This window comes from Polypterus senegalus, chromosome 11 (genome assembly GCF_016835505.1).
Source record: "Polypterus senegalus isolate Bchr_013 chromosome 11, ASM1683550v1, whole genome shotgun sequence".
In the NCBI taxonomy this organism is placed as follows: domain Eukaryota; kingdom Metazoa; phylum Chordata; class Cladistia; order Polypteriformes; family Polypteridae; genus Polypterus; species Polypterus senegalus.
The window spans coordinates 125,267,961-125,293,828 of NC_053164.1; positions in this window are offsets into that span (position 1 = coordinate 125,267,961).

The window sequence follows — 25,868 nt, forward strand, 5'->3', positions numbered from 1 at the left end:
TCTCTGAGTAGGTCTTGCTTGAATAACCTTGCTGGTTCCACTAGCGCAAAGCGCTTCTTGTTAATTCAAGATGTGCTTAGGCAATTCACAATCATGCACTTGTGATATTTTACTTTTTCCAAGAAACAATCATCGAGAGCATCAGTCATACTTCAAAAAGTGCAGAGGAGAGGGGAATATCTGTAGATTGAGCGTCTGTGACTTTAAGCATGAAGCTAATGGTTCCTTCTGTATTATAGGATATTCTGGAAAGGTTTATAGTTTTATTTAATTACTGTAGTACTAGGGTGTTGTACCATGTTAGCCATTATGAATGTAGAGAAAGGCCAAGCAAAACAACACCTTTTATTGGCTAACTAAAAAGATTACAATATGCAAGCTTTCGAGGCAACTCAGGCCCCTTCTTCAGGCAAGATGTAATCAATCATCTCTGAGTAGGTCTTGCTTACATCTATTACATTACAATTATATCTTATAATAACTCATTATAACAGAGGTATGCAGAACAGAATCTCTGAATGCACAAAACATCAAACCTTGAAGCAGATGGGCTAAAGCAACAGGAAACCATTTGAGGTGCCACTACTATCAGCTAAGAACAGGCAACTAAGGCTACAATTCACACAGGTTCACCAAAATTGGACAGTAGAAGATTGGAAAAACATTGCCTGATCTAATGAGTCTCAATTTCAACAATCGAATGATAGGGTCAGAATTTGGAAACAAAAACTTGAAAGCATGGATGCATCTTGCCTTGTATCAACGGTTCACGGTAATGGTGGTGGTGTAATGGTAAAGGAGATATTTTCATGGCACACTTTGGGCCCTTCAGTACAATTCAGTATCATTTCAATGCCACAGCCTACCTGAATAATTGTTGCTGACCATCCCTTTATGACCGCAGTGCAGCCATCTTCTGACGGCTACTTCCAGCAGGATAAAGTGCCATGTCACAAAGCTCAGATCATCTCAAACTGGCTTCTTGAACATGACAATAAGTTCACAGTAGTCAAATGGCCTCCACAGTCACCAGATCTCAATCCAATAGAGCACTTTAGGGAAGGGCTGGAATGAGAGATTCTCATCATGAATATGCAGCCAACAAAGCTGCAGCAACTGTGTGATGCTATCATTTCAATATGGACCAAAATGGACCAAATCTGGAGTTTTCAGCACCTTGTTGAATCGTTGCCCCAAAGAACGGCAGCAGTTGTGAAGGCAAAAGGGCGCCCAACCCAGTACTAGCAAGGTGTATGTAATAAAGTGGCCAGTGAGTGTACATTTTTATGTAAATGTAGTATTGCACATTTAGCACCCAAAAAATGAAAGCTAGAGCTTCTGCCACAGGTGAGATGAGGGGGATCAGCATTGAATATCACTCCTACTAAGGGGTGACTGATTGGAAAATATGACTGGCCATACACATCAATGTCATTTAAAAGGACTTACCTGTGCATCAATGCTAAGGAAAAAAATGCATACTATTAGGTCAGCTTCTAATGAACTTGGACGTGTTGTTATTCTATTGTGCCTATGATGTTTGGGAAACTAAGTGTCACTGATAAAACTATTGATAAGTGTGTTTTACCTATTTTCAGTTGCTAGGGGAATAAAGATTACGCGATGGCTAACAGTTCACTTTAGATACTCAGTGTACCTCATGTCACACCAAACCTATTCCAAGATTCTCTGCCTCACCAACATTGTACAGAAATACAAAGGGGCCTGCGCTGTTCTTTAACGATACTATTTACCAGTGTTGTAAAACCCCAATGAACAATCCTAAACATCTACAATAAATCAACTGCACAACTGACTTTCTGAACTAATCCTGGATGGCTAATAATTTTCTTGATCTGAATCAAAATAAAATGGAGGTGCTTATAGTGGGTCCATCAAGCTAAAGCCCAAATTGGTCTTGGACTTCTTAGCTCTTTCTCTGTCTTTTGTAAACCTCAAATCCACAATCTTGGTGTTATCTTTGACAGTAACCTCTCTTTTGAGAAACAAGCTAATTCTGCAGTCAAGAGTTGCTTTTTCCAGCTTTGTCTATTAGGTAAGATCAAGCCTTTTTTTTATCTTCTAGGGATCTTGAGAAAGCTACTCATGCTTTTATCTTTTCTCACCTTGATTAGATAGATAGATAGATAGATAGATAGATAGATAGATAGATAGATAGATAGATAGATAGATAGATAGATAGATAGATAGATAGATAGATAGATAGATAGATAGATAGATAGATAGACCGACCCGGGTGGAATTGAAGAGTCGCATAGTGTGGGGGAGGAACGATCTCCTCAGTCTGTCAGTGGACCAGGACGGTGACAGCAGTCTGTCACTGAAGCTACTCCTCTGCCTGGAGATGACACTGTTCAGTGGCTGCAGTAAATTCTCCATGATTGACAGGAGCTTGCTTAGCGCCCTTCGCTCTGCCACAGATGTTAAACTGTCCAGCTTTATTCCTACAATAGAGCCTCCCTTCCTCACCAGTTTGTCCAGGTGTGAGGCGTCCTTCATCTTTATGCTGCCTCCCCGGCACACCACCACGTAGAAGAGGGCACTCGCCACAACTGTCTGGTAGAACATCTGCAGCAACTTATTGCAAATATTAAAGGATGCCAGTCTTTTAAGGAAGTATAGTCGGCTCTGATCTCTCTTGCACAAAGCATCAGTATTGGCAGTCCAGTCCAATTTATCATCCAGCTGCACTCCCAGGTATTTATAGGTCTGCATCCTCTGCACACAGTCTCCTCTGATGATCACGGGTTCCATGAAGGGCCTGGGCCTCCTAAAATGCACTACCAGTTCCTTGGTCTTGCTGGTGTTCAGGTGTAAGTGGTTTGAGTCACACTATTTAACAAAGTCTTTGATTAGATTCCTATACTCCTCCTCCTGCCCACTCCTGATACAACCCACAATAGCAGTGTATCAGCAAACTTTTGCACATGGCAGGACTCCGAATCGTATTGGAAGTCTGATGTATATAGGCTGAACAGGACCAGAGAAAGTACAGTCCCTTGCGGCGCTCCTGTGTTGCTGACCACAATGTCAGACCTGCAGTTCCCGAGACGCACATACTGAGGTCTGTCTGTAAGATAGTCCACGATCCATGCCATCAGGTGTGAGTCTACTCCCATCTCTGTCAGCTTAAGGAGCAGAGGTTGTATGGTGTTGAAGGCGCTAGAAAAGTCCAAAAAAATAATTCTTACAGCACCACTGCCTCTATCCAAGTGAGAGAGGGATCAGTGTAGCATATAGATGATAGCATCCTCCGCTCCCACCTTCTCCTGGTATGTGAACTGCAGAGGATCGAGGGTGTGGCGAACCTGTGGCCTCAGGTGGTGAAGCAGCAGCCGCTCCATGGTCTTCATCACATGTGATGTCAGAGCAACAGGCCAGAAGTCATTCAGCTCACTAGCACATGATACCTTTGGGACTGGGGTGATACAAGATGTTTTCCAAAGCCTCGGGACTCTCCCCTGTTCCAGGCTCAGGTTGAAGATGTGCTGCAGAGGACTACCCAGTTCCAGCGCACAGGCCTTCAGTAGTCGTGGCGATACACCATTTGGACCCGCTGCTTTGCTGGTACAAAGTCTCCTCAGCTCTGCTCACCTGGGCTGCTGTAATTGTGGGTCGGGATGTCTCTCCTATGCTGGTATCAGCAGAAGAGTGGTTGGAGGATGCAGTACTCCGAGGTGAGAGTGGGTTAGGGTGGTCAAATCTGTTAAAGAAGTTGTTCATTTGGTTTGCATTCTCCACGTCTCTCTCGATGGTGGCACCCCGCTTCGAGCTGCAGCCAGTGATGATCTTCATCCCATCCCACACTTCCTTCATGTTGTTATTCTGCAATTTCTGCACCAGCTTTCTCCTGTACTACTCCTTTGCCTCTTCAATATTCTCACTATGTGACCCCTGCAGGATATCCCAGTCAGTAGTTCCAAAGCAGTCTCTCAGAGCCTGCTCTGCCTCAGGGGACCACTTCCTGAATGATCGTGTGGTTGTAGGTAGCACCTTCACTCTTGGTTTGTAGTGAGGCTGAAGGAGAACCAGGTTATGATCTGCTTTCCCAAGTGCAGGCAGCAGGGTGGCACTGTATGCATCTTTAACGTTTGCATACAGTAGGTCAATAGTCCTATTTCCCCGGGTGTTACAGTCCACATACTGGGAGAAGGCAGGTAATGTTTTGTCCAGCATCACTTGGTTAAAGTCTCCAGCGATTAGCACTAGAACCTCAGGGTGCTGCATTTGTAACTTAGCAACTGCGGAATGGATGACGTCACTCGCTATGTCCGCGTTCGCCTGAGGAGGGATGTAAACAATAACAACAATCACATGTCCAAACTCTTGGCAAGTAATAGGGACGCAAACTTACGCCAACAGCTCGCCAGTCCTATCCACTTGCTTCCTCCAAGAAAACATCAAGTCGAGTTTTGAAAGTCCCTAACGTCTTACTGTCTACCACACTACTTGGTAACTTATTCCAAGTGTCTATCGTTCTTTGTGTAAAGAAAAACTTCCTAATGTTTGTGCGCAAATTTACCCTTAACAAGTTTCCAACTGTGTCCCCGTGTTCTTGATGAGCTCATTTTAAAATACAAGTCTCGATCCACTGTACTAATTCCCTTCATAATTTTAAACACTTCAATCATGTCACCTCTTAATCTTCTTTTGCTTAAACTGTAAAGGCTCAGCTCTTTAATCTTTCCTCATAATTCAACCCCTGTAGACCTGGAATCAGCCTAGTCGCTCTTCTCTGGACCTTTTCTAGTGCTGCTATGTCCTTTTGTAGCCTGGAGACCAAAACTGCACACAGTACTCAAGATGAGGCCTCACCAGTGCATTATAAAGGTTGAGCATAACCTCCTTGGACTTGTACTCCACAGATCGTGCTATATAACCTAACATTCTGTTAGCCTTCTTAATGGCTTCTGAACACTGTTTGGAAGTTGATAGCTTGGAGTCCACTATGACTCCTAAATCCTTCTCATAAGGTGTACTCTCGATTTTCGACCATTGTGTATTCAAACCTAATATTTTTACTTCCTATGTGTAATACTTTACATTTACTGACATTAAATTTCATCTGCCACAAATCTGCCCAAGCCTGTATGCTATCCAAGTCCTTCTGTAATGATATAACGGATTCCAAATTATCTGCTAATCCACCTATCTTGGTATCATCTGCAAACTTAACCAGCTTGTTACTTATATTCCTATCTAAATCATTTATATATATTAAAAATAGCAGCGCCCTAGCACTGACCCCTGTGGAACACCACTCTTAACATCAGCCAGTTCTGATGAGGTTCCTCGCACCATCACCCTCTGCTTCCTGTGTCTGAGCCAATTCTGCACCCATCTAAAAACATCACCCTGAATTCCCACTTCTTTTAACTTGATGCCCAACCTCTCATGTGGCACCTTATCAAATGCTTTCTGAAAGTCCAGATAAATAATATCATAAGCTCCACTTTGATCGTATCCTTTGTTGCCTCCTCATAGAATTCCAACATGTTAGTAAAACACGACCTCCCCTTCTGAACCCATGCTGACTGTTCAGAATAACTCCTGTCCTTGTCATGTGTTGCTCAATCTTATCCTTAATAATTCCTTCCATTAATTTTCCTGTGATGCTTGTTAAGCTTACTGGCCTATAGTTGCTTGGATCTGCCCTGTCACCCTTTTTATATAATGGGATGATATTTGCCATTTTCCAGTCCTTTGGAATCTCTCCAGTGCACAGTGACTTCCTAAAAATACGTGTCAAGGGTTTATATATGTACTCACTAGCCTCCTTAAGAACACGAGGATAAATATTATCTGGGCCTGGTGATTTGTTTGATTTCATCTTATTTAATCTGAGCAGCACTTCTCCCTCTACAATTTCCAAATCCCTCAGTACCTCCTTAGTAGTTGTGTTTACCTCTGGCAGGTTATCCACTTGCTCACTTGTAAACACCTCAGAAAAATGTAAGTTTAGGGCATCTGCTATTTCATTGTCTGTATCTTTTAATTCCCTTTACTATTCCTGATGAACTTGACCTCCTCCTTAACTGTTCTTTTACTACTAAAATACTGAAAGAATCTCTTGGGGTCTTCTTTCGCCTTATCTGCTATATTCCTCTCCAACTGTCTTTTAGCCTCTCTGATATCCTTCTTAATGGTTGCCCTCATGTTCTCATACGCTCACGGTTCTCTTTGCAGTCATTAGTCTTATATGCCTTATACAGCAGTTTTTCCTTTGCAACTTCTTTTTAAATCTTTATTAATCCATCGTGGAGATTTTTTAGTTTCCTATTACTTCCAAATTTAGGTATGTATCTGTCCTGCATTACATGTAAAACATTTTAAACCTGTTCCACTGCTCCTCGACTGTCTCCACATTTAAAAGCTTATCCCAGTCTATCCTACTTAGTTCAATGTCCCTGCAGCAAGTGGAGATTTTAACGTTTACATGTCCTGAGTTGCACCACTTTGTATTGACATAGAGAGTGACACCCCCTGCTTTTTTCTTCCTGCTGGTATTTGCGTCTCTGTCCGCTCTAACTGTGCTAAACCAGGGTAGCTCCACGTTAGCATCTGGGATTGTAGTTGTTAGCCAAGTTTCCCTAAAACACAGCAAGCTGCATTCACTGTAGGTTCTGACATTTTTCACCAGCACGTCTAGTTCGTCGATCTTATTTTATAGTGAGTTCACATTTCCCAGGATCACAGAAGGCACCGAAGGTTTATAGAGCCACTATCTTGCAAGCCGCTTGGCTTTTATCTTAGCGCCGGCTCTGCTGCCCTGATACCGTCTTCTTACCTCGTCAGGTAAATAGGGAACCACACTGGCATGGGCATTTCTTCTCAGCGCTTGAAGTTGACAACTTGAATAGCCGAGTTTCGGCGTGTAAAAATCCATATCAAGTAGTGAAAGTAGTAAAAAGTGTCCAGGGAGTGATTCCACATAAAATAAAGTGGTAAAAGTGATCAGTGAAATAGAGAATAATAGAGAAAAAGGTAAAAAGATAAAGTCATACACGGAGCTGCTGGAATGGCTGCCACTCGCGGTGGCACCGGATGTCAACTCGCTGTATTCTGGGATTAGTAAATCCCTGCTACGCGGGTTACAGTTGGTCCAGAATGCTGCCGCTTACTTTCTGGTTGGGGCAAGAAAGTCTGATTCTCTAATATTAGCTTCTTTACACTGGTTGCCTGTCAGTTTTCAAATTGATTTTAAAATCTTGTTGCTAGTTTTTAAATCTACCCACTGTGTCACCGTGCCGCCTTATTGTTTTAAATGTGCTATATAAATAAATTTGACATTGACATTTCATTAGTAAAAAGAGAACAATAATGGACTATTTATTATAATAATAAAAACAGACTGAGTGTAATTATTGAGGCATGCAATTGAATCTAATATACTTTATTAATTATTATAATACAATACATTCAGATATTGTTATGACATATACCTAAAGTGACAATGAACTTTTCTTCTAATCAGTATTTGTGCTGTTGGCTTGAAAGCTCTACGTACCACGCAACCACCCACTTCAAAAAGATTTTCAAGGTAAGGCACATACGGCAATGTTTTGACTTATAGAATTTTTTCATCTTATACAGTACATTATATTGCTGTGAACATCACGAGCTATTTAGTATTACAGGTTTACTGACACAGAACTGATACTTTCTGTAATTAAATGAACACACACCTCTATAATACTTTTTATTATCACATTTCTTTCACCTCTTAGTGACAAAAAAGAGCAACCAGAATGAATGGTGTAATAAACTTATGATTTCTTATCAATTCTTTGTGTTTTCAATGTACACACACTGAGATAAGGCCTATAAATAAGCCCACACCTGTTTCTCACCTCTGTCCTGGGCAACACCGAAGAGGAATAGAGCACAACCATTCTCCAGGCATGGGCATCTCAGTGGGGTGATTACCCTGGGCCCACTGGGTGAGGTGAGCCCTCAAAGTCTGGAATGAAAAGCATGTGTGACAGACATGGATTAAGAGAAAGGGGCCCACCAAAACTGCTCATTCCTAGAGCCCAGAGTTCTGTGCTACACCCCCTGTTCCAGTAATTTGGTTCCAGAACTAATGCTGTGCGCTGAGGTGAACCTGACTATATGTAGACAATACCTCTCCAGTTTCCTATGTCAGCTCAGGCCTTTGGCCCACCAAAGAGGTAACAAATTTTATGTTGCGACTGAAAAGAGGTTTACACACATGTTAATACAGAGGAATGACATTGAAAGTGCACGTAGGGCAAGATGTTGCAAATAGTTTTTAAAGATTCTATTGCCTGTCTTCATCAGGTATTGTGACTATAAACAATAAAACAATTCCACACTTCCAAACCTATATGAAAAAATTACTGAATCCCAGGAAAAAAAACAACTTTTAACTCACAGAAACAAAACACAAAACAATGTACCATCTTTTACTTTATAACAGTGTAATGCAGATGAAATTAAAATGAATAATTTGTGCCAACAACCCAATGAGATTTGTTACGAAAACCTTTTCACCTCACAAACACATACACCTCACATACACATACACATATTGATCAGTATAAATAGATAACAATTTTGCACGTTAGACATTGGCAAAGAAGCACAAATAATGTCAAGAAGAGCCTTAATCTTGTAGTTTGTTATGAAAACTCCCCTCAAGTCATAGATGTTGTGTATCCCTACACATGGTGAGTCGTACACTAGAGAATAAAGATGATAAAAGGCTGATAGAGGAATGGGAAAGGATGAAGAAATAAATAAAGCTAGAGGAGTAAAGCAATATATGAGAGAGTGAGTGCAAAGGCAAGAAATATAGGAAGGAGATGGAAAAAGATGACTTGCTTGCTTAAAACTGAGGCAATGTGAGAATCAAATTTCAGTTTTACATGCTGGGTGTCCATGAATCCTCATTAGAAACCACAAACAAACAAATTAGTGTGCCAGTAATCAAGAAAAGTCAGATGCACCACAATGTGCTTAAAGAACTCCTTTGAAAGTCCCCCTAAAACAATTTGCTAGTTATTACTGATTACCATATTATTTTATCTGATAGACATATAGAATTTATTTTAGTCATCTCATCCTTTCAGACAAATTTCAACCAAGAAGAAGAAAGGCATCACTGATCAAAGCTGTTTTGATACTGCATTCAGGTTTTATTTTCTTCACTTACAGACATTGCTGACTTGAATATAATTCTGTTAGATAATGAGACTTCACATGTGACTCAAACTCAAAGAACATTTATATCTAATTCCTATCCTGAAGTGTCTGATTCATAAGCATTTTGTTTTTCTGAAATATTTTGGCCCCTTGGAGTCTGTTTTTTGAAGATTATGTGTTGCAATTGCAAGGTACTGAAAACTCATAGCCTATCATTTGCAAAAGACCAAAATATCCTATTGTGTCTAAAATTTTGGACGTGACTCCAGGTTAGGTGGGCATCTTCCCAGCACAGTGTGCTGCTTAGATAGACCTTTGCCCGTGTGGCAGTGAACTGGATAAGTGATAACTGGATAAGTGGAAAGAAAAATGGACTGATACAATGACAGCATTTGTAAAAAAAAACTAATTTCTCTATCTTCCCTATGTTCATCTCTTGCTAAAAAACATTTTAAATAATAAACAACAGTGCTATTAATTTATGTACCTTATACTGATGATTTTCTGTGTCTAGTAATTTCTTCACCTGGGGCCTCATGCATAACGCAGTGCATAGAATTCACATTAAAGCATGGCATAAGGACAAAATGGAAATGTGCGTATGCACAAAAAAAATCCAGATGCATAAATCTGTGTAATCGCAAACTTCCACGTTCTTCCACTCCATAAATTCCAGTCAACTTGAAAGGTAATACACGTGCACGTGCCTGCTGCCACTCCCAAACTCCTCCCAGAATTACACCCCCTTGAATATGCAAATCAATATAAATAGCCCTTAAGCTCAGCATTCTGTGAAAAGGCAATGGCAAAAGCATTGGCGGGAAATAGAACAATTTCAGCAAATATCAAGTGGAGGCAAAGAAAAACATTCTATTTGTTGGTTTAAACAGTGGTATAAACAACAAAAGGAAGTTGATTGAGTGACATAGAGTGTCGGAGAAGTCACACAGTGGCCGAAATAAAAGAGAAGTTGTCAGATATCAAAGTCGCCATGAAAAGGCAAGTCATAGCCCAACGTCTGAGTGTCATATAAAAGCTTATTAGGGTACAGAGAAAAGAAAAAAAAATAGGGACACAGTGAGAAAAAAGCTTGAAATGTCAATTTTAATCTCAAAATATCCATTAAAATCACAAAGTAGAACATCATAAACTTCACCTTAAAATTGTTTAATTTACTTGTTTCTCAAATCCCATCGTAACTAAAGTAGCACGTTAAATGCTTTGTTTTGTATGTATTCTTCTATGTGCTCTATGTGTGTGAATCACTACTTGCTTCTTAAACTGGCTCTCTTCCTCCAACTGGATACAGAATCCATTACATTCGTGATATTACAGCTTTCTGAATAATTTAAATACCGAGATGCATACTTGATATCATTTTCATAATGATAGGAATTAAAGCATATTATTAAACATGGGAACATGGTGGTGCAGTGATAGTGACGAGCTGGTGCCCTGTCCAGAGACTGCCTCACGCAAGATGCTTGCTGCACCATGTGCGACCTTTGATGAAATAATTTATTGCAGCAGTACTGTCTTTTTCAAACGTACTAACCCCCCAATTCATGTCCTTCCAACCAATCGCCACACATCAGCCTGTAATAGATGATAAGCCATCTGTAAGCTTAGAATGCCGACTCTTCAAAACTTTTAAGGAACATTGAAATATCTTCATAGTACATGTTTAATTATTCAATGCATCTTTCCTTCCAGTGTCGTGCCAGTCCCAGCAAGAATACAGCGTGAGGAAGGAACAATCCCTGAACTAGCTAGCGCTGCGACACTGTGTCTTTACATGTTTAATTATTAACAATTTAGTTTATTTAAATGATGTTAACATTTTATTTGTATAATGTAATAAACATATTTTGCTGCATTTCATCTTAAAAATGATATTGTCATCACATGTAAATACGCGCTTTTTTAAAGTGGCTCAGGTTGTGCAAAATTATAACTGTATCGCAAGTTTACAGTAAGGTAATTGTACTAATAAGTACAAACAGTTCTACAAGGAGCACTTGGACTGATTGATTGCGTTTATAGTTCTTGGGATGAAACTGTTTCTGAACCACGATGTCCCTACAGGAAAGGCTCTGAAACATTCGCTGTTTGAGAAAAGTTCAATAGACTGTGCGCATGGCTAAGGCAGCGTGTGCTTGATGCTGTATACCGATAATTCTCATTATGATCAACTGCTGTAGAGCTGTGATTCCACACTCAGATACAACGGGATAAATAGTCTGAGTGGTGCATTGAGAGGAACAACGCTAAAGCAGCTATGGTATTTGGAAAAGTTTGGCCATTCCGTGGACCATTAAGTTGTTACAGGTTGATTACAATCAGATGCCTTAAACTAAAAAACAATATGCGGTTAATTTCAGTGTATTTATAAAGCCGTGTCAGGGATGTGCATCTAAAAAAGAAAAGGAAACCACACTTGAACAAAAGCACTGCTTTGACGCTGGGTGCCACCAGTTTGCAAAACCGAGCGGAGAACTTGCGTACACCAAGCATTTAGATGGCATGAAAATGTGCATGGCTTTAGTGTGGAAACAGGCTTACACAACATTTTTGTGCATACTCATCATTTATACATGAGGCCCCTGGTGTTTCTACACTACTCTCTATTGCTTTTGGAGGGTGCATCAGTTTGGGTCAATTGCTGTCAGACACAATGGAAGTTAAATTGTTGCAATCTCCTTTGTCTGACTCAGTCTTTTAGCAATATCATCTTCTTTTCCACATCTTCAGATTATTTATGCTAAGCATATCTAGTGCCCCCACAGTGAACACCCCACAAAACCCACCCATTCCAATATTATGAAAAATATTTGGCTCTGGCACACAGTATCAGGAAATTACACATCTTTCATTTAATTGTTTCCTCGAAATGTTTGTACCATGGGACTGCTGATTTGCTCTGATGATCCTAGTCAAATTACCCACCTTGATTTTACTTTGAAAATACCTGACAATGTTTTATGGAACAAGAGAGACACTGTTTTCTATTGATCTGTACTTCCCAGTCTATAAGCATTCCTAAAACATCACACTCTTAGTTTCTGGGATTCTCCTAAAATCTTCCTACAATTGGAAGAAAACTGAATAAATTGATCAATTTATCTGTCACTTAATTTAGGGAGCCGGAATACAAATCTGTATTTCTCTCTTACTTCTCATCTTTTGTAGGTAACTTAGGTCAATCCTTAAATTTTGTTACATAGCCTTATGTGCAATACATTCTGAATTTGTTTCTTTCCATCCTAAAATGTATGAAGTTTTCATCTTCTTTTAGCTGCAAGGTTTTTGACTTGTGGTGCAACATCATACACGCTGCAAAGAAGGAGTCAATTTCTGCTGTTCCCTATTGAACAATCAACCCAAGAGATCTTACTTTTTTTTATTCCTTTTTTTATTGTGTTCGTCTACCCTGTGGTGTCATGCCAGCCACTTGTGCTACCCTCCCCTTATGGAATTTTTAGTTAATATATAATAGTATTTGGCAATTTATTACAAGTAATTACAAATATATATATATATATATATATTGTGACAGAATTAGGGTTTTCTCGCACCCTTGTACCCTTGGACCACACGTCAGACACCAGATAAAAGTCCAAATAATTATTTATTATAATAATAAAGTGCACAAAGCACGCTCCTCTCCACAATTCTCCAATAAACCAATAACAATAATCAATAAACCAATCCTCCACTCCCAGACGCTTAGCCAAAATGCCTCCCAACTCAGCTCGCCGTCTGGTAGCTCCCACAGTCTTTTTATATCTCCTGACCCGGAAGTGTTCCTAATCCCCAGTCCATTTGTCTCTCAATCACTTCCAGGTCAGGTACAAGTTCTTTTCTTCACCCCAGAAGCACGTCATTCCTCTTGTCCACGTGTGCTTCCGGGGCGTGGGAAAATATCCATTACTCCTCCCTGCAGCGTCCCCTAGTGGCCCCCATGGCATCCAGCAGGGCTGTGCATAAAAACTCCATTGTCCATGATGCTCTGCTGGTCTTCTGGGGACCTCCATGCTGCAAGGAGGGCTCCACCTGGCAGCTTGGGGGTATTGGCCGGGATAAACGGCTGGCCATTCTCCACAGTATTCCCCCCCCAGCGACGAATTATAATGATTCGGAGTGGCCTACCCCGAGAGGGAAGTCTTCCTCCAAGAGGACGTTCCGGTTGAGCCTTGATTAATCCGAATATCTTGATCCCTGGAGAACCTAGGGGGAATATTATTCCAATTCGATATCTTGTCCCCCACTCTCCAAGGACAGTATCGCCAAATGTGGCCCAACCTTCAACACCCGTAGCAATGCCTCCGTCCTCCTGGTATTCTCCCTCTGCGGGACTGAAAACAATTAGGAAATGTTAGGTCCGCCCTTTGTTTTGCTGGGAGTGAAACCCCTGCCGCCTCTAACGGTGCCTTCTCTCTTTTTGCTTCCCTGTCAGGAGATTTCCGTTTTATTTTAGAAGCCTCCTGTTTCATCTGGGGCTTGTCCACAGTCTGGGTCTCTCTATTGGAAGAAGAGAGCCCCTTTACTGTCTGCACTCCTTTTGTTTTATAAATTACCGGTGGCGGCGTCTTTAGGGCTGCCTTGCTCGAGTCAGCACTGTCTAGCTCCCCGATCGATTAGCCCTTCCGCCACCACTCGTCAACGCTCCGCCTCTTCTTGTAGGGTACGATCCACTGGCACCCGCTATGGATTAAACGCGGGCCCATGTCACTCTGCGTCCCTATTTCATTATATACGGTACCAGCTTTACCTACCTGTACCGCCAAATCAATTAAGACAGGAGGCTCCCGAGACAATCGCCGCAGGTACTCATTTAATTTGTTCATAGGCTTTTCAGCCACTCCTCTCAAGTCTGCAACAATCGTCTGGATTGTCTGCACCACCTGTAAAAAACTGTGCACAGGCTGAATAAACTTCTCCAGCTCGTGCACGTCCAAAAAATTACTCAATACAACCGGAGGCATGCTCGAGCCATCATTAGCCTTACCCTCCGGCTAGGAGCCAATAAACACGGCCGCTCCTGGCACGTGCTCAGAGGTCCCGCAAGGGAGCCTGGGATTTGGAGTTTTTGGAGGACCGCGGTGCCGCTTTTGGCTGACTGCGATCTGTCTGTATCAATTTGTTGACGGACCGAACAGTCATTTCCCTGACCTCCTTACCTTTTTGTAAGGAGAGCAGTGCTTCACTCGTCTCCTTTTTCCCCTTCGGAAAAACCAAGTCCGTCTTTTCTTGGGCGAAGCCACAAACAGCTGAACATGGAACGCCACCTTCCTGGAATCCTTCGTGGTAGGTCACATGTCCCTCGCCGGCACCCGTAATGCGGAAGTCGGCTCCTAGGTGCTCTGGCTTCGACAGGAGCAGGCCGTCGTCTTCGGGGCAGTCTCTTTTTTCCCTCTGTGCCTCCAGGTGGTCATCTCCAAGGTACATGCACGGGACAAAGTGAGTAACAATAAAAGGATTTTTAATGTCATTCCCGGCACGTACCTTAGAGTGATCGTTGCTTCCTGGAGGTTTCTCCGGACTTGTAAGGCCTCTCCTTGACTCCTCCCGAAGGCCGCCATTGCACCTAAGGCACTCCCGCTGGCGTTGTCGCTTTGCTTGCCCTTCCTCTTCCCCATTTTGGCTTTGGCGATGCTGTGATGATTCCTGACTCCATCGTCTTTTCAGGGTTCTCTGCCCACAGAAATTTTTTATACAGGTCCTCCGCAATAGACGCTGGAGTATCCTGCTGGCTATGCCAATTGTGACAGAATTAGGGTTTTCTCGCAACCTTGTACCCTCGGATCACACGTCAGACACCAGATAAAAGTCCAAATAATTATTTATTATAATAATAAAGTGCACAATGCACTCTCTTCTCCACAATTCTCCAATAAACCAATAACAATAATCAATAAACCAATCCTCCACTCCCAGACGCTTAGCCACCCTGCCTCCCAACTCAGCTCTCCGTCTGGGAGCTCCCACAGTCTTTTTATATCTCCTGACCCGGAAGTGTTCCTAATCCCCAGTCCATTTGTCTCTCAATCACTTCCAGGTCAGGTACAAGTTTTTTTCTTCACCTCGGAAGCACGTCATTCCTCTTGTCCATGTGTGCTTCCGGGGCGTGGGAAAAATATCCATTACTCCTCCCTGCAGCGTCCCCTAGTGACCCCCATAGCATCCAGCAGGATATATATATATATTGACGTGAACGCAGCTCCGCCGCACAACACGTCCTACTTCAACAACAACTGTGCCTTTAATGCACCACGTCTGGCAGCCATAGAAGGCTCACCACCGCACGATAGAGTTTGCTCACAGCCCAGCCATACAATGAGTCTGATCGATCACCGACCCACAGTGTACTTTAATTCAGCCAATGACCTGGCCCATTTTATCTTTGTCCCCTTTCCTCCAGGATGATCTGATCCCAGTCGTGGATCTGCAGCCGCAGGACCTGCCTGATGAGAAAGATTAATAGTACCTGAACTGAAGGAGGGAGCCGAGGCAGAATGACTAATGAAGTCACTACTTGTTTGCTGTGTTTGTGTTTCATTGGAATGGTATCTCCCACTTCAGTAAATCTGCTTGCTTTTACTGTTTGAAGTTGATTAATAAAGCTGGTCGTTCTGAAGCCTAAGACGGAGCCTCATTTTTTGGGTGCAGGACAGTGACTTATGTGTCACTATATATATATCTTTTGGGAACCCCCCTCAAGGGAACGACACACCAAAGAGCATCCCAATGTGTGACCGCCACGTCTGTGGAAGACAGCCTATTGGTTGTTGGGGCAACTGTAGGCTCCCAGCGCTGTAGCAGCTCATTGCAGAAACAAATATGAAAGGATCACAGTTGCGCTATGAGCACCTGCCGTCAATGGGTGATGCATTGAACATTATAACTGCAGGGAACAGTATTACTTGACTACTAACCTGCCCACGACCCTGCCTGATTGCTGTGTCTGTGTATAGGAGCGTGGTAGACCCTGCTACAATAAATAACCGTGCTGTTCCTGTTTCAAGCTGAATAAAGCTGGTTTTGCTAAAGTACTGAGACTCAGCTTTGTGTTTTGGGGTGCAAGATTGGGACTCACACTTCACAATGTATATACACTGTTTATGTGTTTATATGAAGCCATAACACAATGAATTATTAAACACAAAAAAGGGATTCAGTTTAACTTGAGGGTTAACTAAATGCAAATCTCAAGAGGTCTCTGCCTCATCTTAGACAAGCCACCCATGTACATTTCCAAGGTTAGAATGAGGTAAATGAGTAACAAACACCCCTCCAGAAAGAAGTGCTAAGATCAGCAGGACAGTCCGCAAAACACCCCTCTTAATTAAGCACTGTTCAGGAATAATGGGAGAACCTACATGAGTCCGAAATTACTATACTGGTGGCATCAGTTGATTGGAGGAGTTAATAAAATTCTGCATATTAAGAATCAGACGACATGAGGTAATTAGTTAAAAGAAGATGAATTGTTTAATTGATGGCTCAATCCATGGACTGAGATGTTTGTGCATAACTTTGTGCTAATAAAGAAATATTCTGCATTCTCATCTGGGCTCCATGACTGCCTTCTTTGACATTGAAAGAAACTTTTTCCACAACACCCAGTTCCACTAAATTCCAAATTTCTAACTGACTTGGGAACCTTCTCTCATTTTCTTAGCTTTCCATTTCTACCTCTCTACATACATTGAACTCCTGATCCTCCTATTTCTAGTGACCTCGTATCTTTCTGTACTCTGGCCTGCACATCATTGACTATACTTGTGCCTGACCATTTTTGTCTCTTTGGACCACTAATCTTGTAGTAAAGAATACACTGTATTGTTCTATCTAACATTATTGGTAACTCTGACAACAATGTTCATGTTCTGCATCTCTTCTTAAACATTACTGTGAAAATATCTACAAACTCTTCCAAAATTAGTTGTTTGTCTCTAACTGGGAAGCTTAGGGAAAACCCAGTCTTAATAAAGTCCCTAAACATACTTTGAAAGCTAGTGCTAGAAATGCACACAACACATTTATAAACTTTCCTCATCTTTGTACTTGTACTTTAGCATGGCAGCTTTTTAAAATCCAGCATTATCATTATATGGCCTGACAATCTGAGTAGTGTAGGAGGTATATTAGCTCTGGTCTTTATACATATAAAAAAATGGTATTGACTTGAACAGCCAAATCCAATTTGAAATCAATCACTTTTCTCTGTCAACCTGCTTTAACAGCATCAAAAGCTTTGTTTATATTAGTATTGTTTCTCCATGACAGGTTTTCATTATCTGTCTGACTTTCTATCAACACACAAAGTGATTCTTTTTTTCTGCATCACATATGTGCCATTTTACTTTCAGTCAAAAAATTCCCAGTTTGCTGTGAGCCTGTTTTGCACTTTAGCTCCATTGTCTGAGGCATTTATTTTGGTAGTCATGCTTGGTATTGCTTTTTTTTTTTCTGAGAAATTAAAAGTTACTTGCTTTGACCCTACCCGACTGATTGTACTCATTACTGATGTAGCTGCTTTCTTAAATTAAAAGATATTTGGACTATTCCTTGAGACCTAGTACTATACAGTATATTATTTTGCCAGGGATACTTCAGATGCACAATTAAATCTCACTCTTTGAACTGCAAAATAAAGAGAAAACAGACTCATAAAGAGGTTGGGATTCCACCCCATATACTTTAAAATTTGGCAAAATAGCAATGACATTTTTACAGACAGAAGTTCAAGACAGAACTAAATTACAGAGGAAATCATAGCAGTTATATAGCGGGGAGACATGAAGAAATGGATTCTGGAGCCTGGAACTGGAAGTGGCATCATAGGAGGCAGGTCCTTCTGATGGTCAGCAGAGGGTAAAGAGGAGAAAGGGTTAGAGGATAGTGCCAGACCATAAACTGTCTCCCAAACACACATGTGTGATATGATACATATTTTTAAAAAATGCTTTTAAACTCACCATTCCCACAATTAGTTTTAGCTCATTCTCCAAGTACTTAATGGTTGCGTTCGCACCTTACCTCAAGTTTATATCAACCAAAATTTATATTTTGGGCATGACATGTATTTGAAGGGGTTTGTACTGAAGAAACAACACTTGACCCTTGGGTTGGACTGAGGGGCATTCAGTATCCCATATTTAACCCTTAATTGAGACTGTGTGTGGAGCACTGAGTTGAATTGGAGAATTTTATGGGTTATAGTTCAACCGCACTACTCCATGACAGGTCCTGTGTGTATACCCCTCAGCTGTATAACCCTTTGGTGTTTTTAATTACAAAGCATGTCCTGCATCTGTAAAAGGGTGAGTTTGTTTACAAGCCTTCAGGATTTATGTAGAGAAAAACAAGTAAAAAATTGATCAACAAAAGCTGATACAGCCCTGCTCAAGCAAGTTTACAAAGTCTGGCATGTAGTATGTGACCAATCCTGTATCACAGAGATTTACACTGTGCACAAACTTATGGGAACCTGGCTAAAGTTTAATTTAAGTTTAACATGGTTTTTTTTTTTCACAGCTGAAGTAGTTTTTTATTATCTTTTTTCCTAACTTGATATGTTTACTTGCCTCTTCCTCATTTCCTGTACAAGAATGTAGCTGTGTTCAACCTTAGTGTGCTCTTTGAAACCCCATGTACTGGTTACCTTGCACACGCTCAGACTCCAGGCATCTGTAAATGCAGCCAAACACATCAATGGCGGGTGAAATGGTGGCACAGAACAAAGTATTTGTACTAAACACAATTCTGTTCTCTATTAAAATAACAGCAAAATAAATGGGTGTCATGTAACTCAAAAATATTCACAGTCCTCTTCAATGAAACTGAGTATTTACAACAAGAAACAAAAATAAGAGTAGGTAGATTTACGAGGTCCGATACATAAACAATAAGACTAACCCTGTACCTTGTGATGCAAGAGTGGATGGGGAGAAAAAAAGAGATAGTTAAAGAAAATGTTCTAACTAGTCACAGGGAGAAAAGGCTCAACTCGATCGCTTCACTCAGTACGAGTGCACATGTGTTCAGATATAGATGTTTTCTTAACCTTTTCATTTTGATAACATTTTTTTTGTCCTCTTCATTTTTCTCCTTTGAGAAAAATAGTTTTTTTCCAATTTTTTCTACACCTTTTATGCACTCTGACATATTCTGAATAGGCTCAAAAGGAGCCTATTTTTGTCAGTAGAAGATGTGAAAGCAGCGACGCCAGAGATCCACAACAGCCTTTCAGAAAATTATCTGCTGAATTACTTTGAATGGTGGCAGCACTGTATGCACCTGTGTGTCAACTCAGACAGGGAACTATTTTGAAGGTGATCGTAGTTAATTTCCTTAATTTTGCTAAATACAAAGAGTTACAGGCAAAGGTCTTGCATTTTCTTTTTCTTTTTTTTGTTCTGGACCTTGTATTCAATATGCGCAGTATTTATAGGGGCTATTACATAAAAGGTGTAGAAAAAAGGAAAAAGAGGACACAAAAAATGTTATCAAAAACAAAAAGTAAAAAAACACCAGCAAAAAATACAGCAAAATCAATTAATCTATATTTGCAAGGATGTCTTTTATAGCATATGCTGCAACACGCTCTCTCTGCAGTTCTGCTCCTCCAAATGCCAGATGGTGAAAAGACAACCCCTGCTGGACTTGATTTGGTTTTATATAAGTCAACATTAATTAACATAGAATAAGAGTAAGGTCCGATGGCCAGGGTGGACAGCTCCAAAGGCTGGAGAAAAAATAAAATCTGTAGGGTTCCAGACCAAGAGACCGCCCAGTCCCCTCTGGGCAATCTACCTAACATAAATCAAACAGTCCTCTTTGTATTTAGGGTTTTCATGGAAGGACCTGATGATGATGGTCACGTAGACTTCTGGCTTTCAGTCCATCAATGTTGGTGCATCATGATGCTTTGAGTAGGTGGTGGTGGGCAGGCCGCCACCACAAAGAAACCGGAAAAAGAAACAGAAGAGAGAGTAGGGGTCAGTATGGATTTTAGAGCCACCATGAATAGTTATTATGAAGAATTGAACATACAGAGTTCAGATTAAGTTAAAGTGAAGTTATAAAAGGCCATGTTAAAGTAATGTGTTTTCAGCTACTGTAGCACCACTTCTTTTAAGTTTACTTTTGGAATTATACTCATTTCGATTTGGAATATCAGGCATTCCGATATATAAGATGGAGCAGATTATTTGCTTTATAAACCATAAGCAGTATTTTAAAAATCCTGAATGACACAGGCAACCAGTGTAGTGACATCAAAACTGGAGAAATGTGTTCGGATTTTCTTTTCCCAGTTGATTCTAGCAGCTGCATTCTGCACTCATGTCTTTTTGGGTACACAGTAATCTCTACTGAAAACAAAAGCGTGAATTAATTTCTCAGCATCTTTCAATGATATAAGAGGTCTGAAAAAATGCTGTCCTAGTGGTCTGATGAATATGCGATTTAAAATTCAGATTACAGTGTTACCCCTAAATTTTTACTTCCGTCTTAACTTTTAATCCTAGTGCATCAAGTTTATTTCTGATAACCTCACTGAATCCATTATTGCCAATTACTAAAATTTCAGTTTTCTCTTTATTTAGTTTGAGAAAATTACTATTCATCCATTCAGAAATACCAGTAAGACATTGTGTTAGTGTATCGAAGAGTAGCTGTGTGTCATCAGCATAGCTGTGGTAGCTCACGTTGTAACCTGAGATAATCTGACCTAACGGAAGCATGTAGATTGAGAAAACAGCGGACCCAGGATAGAGCCTTGTGGAACACCATATCGGATATCATGTGTCTTTGAGATTTGATTACCACAACTCACAAAGAATTTTCTCCCTGCCAGGTAGGATTCAAACCAATTTAAGACACTGCCCACCCATTGACTAAGGCGATTTCTAAGAATATTATGATCAATGGTGTCAAATGCAGCACTCAGATCTAAGAGGATGAGAACAGATAAATGGCCTCTGTCTGCATTTACCCAAGTCATTTACTACTTTAACAAGTGCAGTTTCTGTGCTGTGATTTGTTCTGAAGCCTGACTGAAAGTATCAAGAATAGCATGTTTATTGAGGTGGTCATTTAACTGCATAATGACTGCCTTCTCTAGAATTTTACTTAAGAAGGGCAGGTTAGAAATGGGTCTAAAATTTTCAAAGGCAGAGGGGTCAAGATTATTTTCTTGAGCAGGGGTTTAACTACAGCAGTCTTAAGACATGGAAAGAACTTAACTATGTCCAGAATATTGTCAATTACTGATATTTCTTTGAAAAACCTGGTTGGTTGGGTCAGGCAGGTGGAGGGTTTCAGTTGAGAGATTATACTATGTAATTCAGGTAAATCTATCCTGGTGAAAGCATTTAATTTGTTTATAATGGAACGGGCTTTGGAGGTTCTGCAGTGTTGGGGAGATATACTATGTTATCTCTAATATCTGAAAAATACAGCAATGTTCTCACAGGTTTCACTGGTATTCTGGGGCATTCCTTTGTGTTACCTGGGTTTCGGTCTGAAAATAAGACTCTGGGATTACTAGCATTGTTATTTATAATATTAGAGAAATAGCAGCGCCTCTCGGACAGTGTTATTGTATTCTGTTATTTTAACTTCAATATCTCATAATGGATAGTTAGTTTAGTTTTCCTCCATTTTCAGCTCTACACATGTTCTTTTTAAATCAGACACTCTTTGGGTCTCCATGGAATAACAGTACTAGAGGATTTTTAACTGTCTTTTCAGGTGCAACTATGTCAACAGCAGTTCTTACTTTAGAATTAAAGTTTTCCACTTTACTATTTACATTATCCTCGCTATTATATGGCATTATAAACGGACCTTAGAATAGTTGTAAGCTTTAAAGCTGCTGATGAGTGTTTTTAACAAAATGCTTCTCTGCGTTTTCTATCTTTATTTCATGGTCTGATAGACCGATATCAATGACCTGCTTTATATCAACTTTAAGTCCTTTAGTAATCACTAAGTCTAACGTATGACCTGCTTTATGTGTAGGCTGATTTAGCTGCCTCAAATCAAAAGAGTCCAGGAGGTTCATGAATTCCTTTACCTTTTTGGTCGACATGAAAGTTAAAGTGACTATTGGCCATAGTTTGTAACTAAAATTGACATTAAGTCAGAGAATTCCTCCCGTTATATTTAGGAGGTCTATACACGGATAATGAGATGAGAATCTCCATGAATAACAACGGCGAGATTGTGTATCCATTGCTGTGCAGCCATTCCTTCCAGGAGCCTCTTTGAACTTACCTCACAGGCAAATGCACCAAATAACTAATTATAAAAAGCAAAATAACAGTACAGTTTGTTATTGTCTTTACAAAATCAATTACTATGATAAGCCTATCACATACTCATTTCAGTGAAATAAATTCCTTCACTAAGAGAGGTTTACCTGAAGTTCGTAGAATAATTAGTCAACTGAAAATATCCACTTGTGGCCTTGACCCAGTTCCAATTTACTTTTTCCAAAGATGTCTCTGATGTGCTAAATGATAATGAGTGTACTTGACATAGTTAGCATGAAATTACATACAGGGGTGTGGCCACTAGGATGCATACCACCACCTCAAACCAGACAAATCTACCACAGATACAGTGCCAGTCTCAAACCCAGTTGTTTTATTGAACCACCAAAGTGTTCTTTGTACAGCTTTCTTCCTCACACTGCCACAAAGGGTTCTAATACCTGACAGTACAACACAGCACTTTCTTCAGTCTTTCTAATCTCCTCCACTCCATCCAGGGAAGTGTTGTCTGTCTCCTCTCCTGACTCTGACTCTCCAAGCCGGGTGGATGGCCCTCTTTTAACTCTGGACCCAGGAGTACTTCCAGTGTTTAATCTATTGCCTCCAGGAATCACTTCTAGATCAGACAGGACCACAGTGGTCCTTGTATCGTCACTATCTGAGAGGTTCCCCTGCCGGCTGCCACGGAACCTGACAGGGCATAACGGGGCTTGCCAGACAGGGTGTGACCACCCAGTGTAAAGGAGGACACTCCACCCATAGCAGGCAGTCACTCACTATGCTGTCCTTCCTGGTTCTCAAGTCCATCTCAGGTGTCATTCAGTATCTGTTTGGACACCATCCCTGATGTAGCAGCAGTAATGTCCTTTCATATTGAGGTCCTGACACAGAAAGAAGATATTGTCACTCCCTCCCTGACCGTCCGTTATCAAGGACTCCTTGCCAGGTAAGGGAGTGGGATCCATACCAGTGAGAAGGCTTATTCTGCTAGACCTGAGTTAATCATTTGACACCATAGATCACAGTATCTTTATAATCTGCCTTAAATAATTGCTGGGTCTCTTATGCAGTGTCCTATATTGGTCTTATTTAACAGGTTGAAATTTCTTTGTTGGTTGTGGTGATTGTAGTTCAAAGGTCAATGTTATTGTATACAGTGTGCGCAAAGATCTATTCTGAGGTCACTGTTATGTTCATGATATACAGTGGTGTGAAAAACTATTTGCCCCCTTCCTGATTTCTTATTCTTCTGCATGTTTGTCACACAAAATGTTTCTGATCATCAAACACATTTAACCATTAGTTAAATATAACACAAGTAAACACAAAATGCAGTTTTTAAATGATGGTTTTTATTATTTAGGGAGAAAAAAAATCCAAACCTACATGCCTTGTGTGAAAATGTAATTGCCCCCTGAACCTAATAACTGGTTGGGCCACCCTTAGCAGCAATAACTGCAATCAAGCGTTTGCGATAACTTGCAATGAGTCTTTTACAGCGCTCTGGAGGAATTTTGGCCCACTCATCTTTGCAGAGTTGTTTTAATTCAGCTTTATTTGAGGGTTTTCTAGCATGAACCGCCTTTTTAAGGTCATGCCATAGCATCTCAATTGGATTCAGGTCAGGACTTTGACTAGGCCACTCCAAAGTCTTCATTTTGTTTTTCTTCAGCCATTCAGAGGTGGATTTGCTGGTGTGTTTTGGGTCGTTGTCCTGTTGCAGAACCCAAGATCGCTTCAGCTTGAGTTGACGAACAGATGGCCGGACATTCTCCTTCAGGATTTTTTGGTAGACAGTAGAATTCATGGTTCCATCTATCACAGCAAGCCTTCCAGGTCCTGAAGCAGCAAAACAACCCCAGACCATCACACTACCACCACCATATTTTACTGTTGGTATGATGTTCTTTTTCTGAAATGCTGTGTTCCTTTTACGCCAGATGTAACGGACATTTGCCTTCCAAAAAATTCAACTTTTGTCAAAATCAGTCCACAAGGTATTTTCCCAAAAGTCTTGGCAATCATTGAGATGTTTCTTAGCAAAATTGAGACGAGCCCTAATGTTCTTTTGGCTTAACAGTGGTTTGCATCTTGGAAATCTGCCATGCAGGCCATTTTTGCCCAGTCTCGTTCTTATGGTGGAGTCGTGAACACTGACCTTATTCGAGGCAAGTGAGGCCTGCAGTTCTTTAGACGTTGTCCTGGGGTCTTTTGTGACCTCTCGGATGAGTCGTCTCTGCGCTCTTGGGGTAATTTTGGTCGGCCGGCCACTCCTGGGAAGGTTCACCACTGTTACATGTTTTTGCCATTTGTGGATAATGGCTCTCACTGTGGTTCGCTGGAGTCCCAAAGCTTTAGAAATGGCTTTATAACCTTTACCAGACTGATAGATCTCAATTACTTCTGTTCTTATTTGTTCCTGAATTTCTTTGGATCTTGGCATGATGTCTAGCTTTTGAGGCGCTTTTGGTCTACTTCTCTGTGTCAGGCAGCTCCTATTTAAGTGATTTCTTGATTGAAACAGGTGTGGCAGTAATCAGGCCTGGGGGTGGCTACGGAAATTGAACTCAGGTGTGATACACCACAGTTAGGTTAATTTTTAACAAGGGGCAATTACTTTTTCACACAGGGCCATGTAGGTTTGGATTTTTTTTCTCCCTAAATAATAAAAACCATCATTTAAAAACTGCATTTTGTGTTTACTTGTGTTATTTTTGACTAATGGTTAAATGTGTTTGATGATCAGAAACATTTTGTACGACAAACATGCAAAAGAATAAGAAATCAGGAAAGGGGCAAATAGTTTTTCACACCACTGTAGTACATGCTTTCATTAGGCCATATTATCTCAAAACACGAGGTGAATTACCACAGTTAAGTAGATGACACACAGCTTTACTTAGCTATAGTACCTGAAGACACCACCGCTCTGGCCTCTCTATTCCAGACTAATTTGATTATTATTTCAAGAGCTACGCATAACAGAAGTAGTGTGCCGGCCTTTTGCTGTTACCCAACACAAAATCTGGAATTTCTTACCAATAGATGTATGCCAGGCTGATTCCGTGGAACATTTAAAAAACTCCTAAAAACCCACTTTTTTAATTTGGCTTTTTTATAGCTGCTTTTTCCTTATACTTCTTTTATGTATTGCAATTTCATATGCTTTATATATTTGCAATCATTTGTAATCTGTACTTTTCTGCTTTCTTTTCCATTTTGTTTCCGTGGTATTATACACCACTGTCATGAGATCAAAGTACTGTGCAGCCTCCTGTGATGTTGAAAGGAATGTGGGCTCTGAAACTGCTAACAGGACCCACTGCATCGATTCTTCTAATGTGAACTATTTATGCACATTTATATTAGGTTAAATGCTGAGTGGGGGCTGGGTGGTCT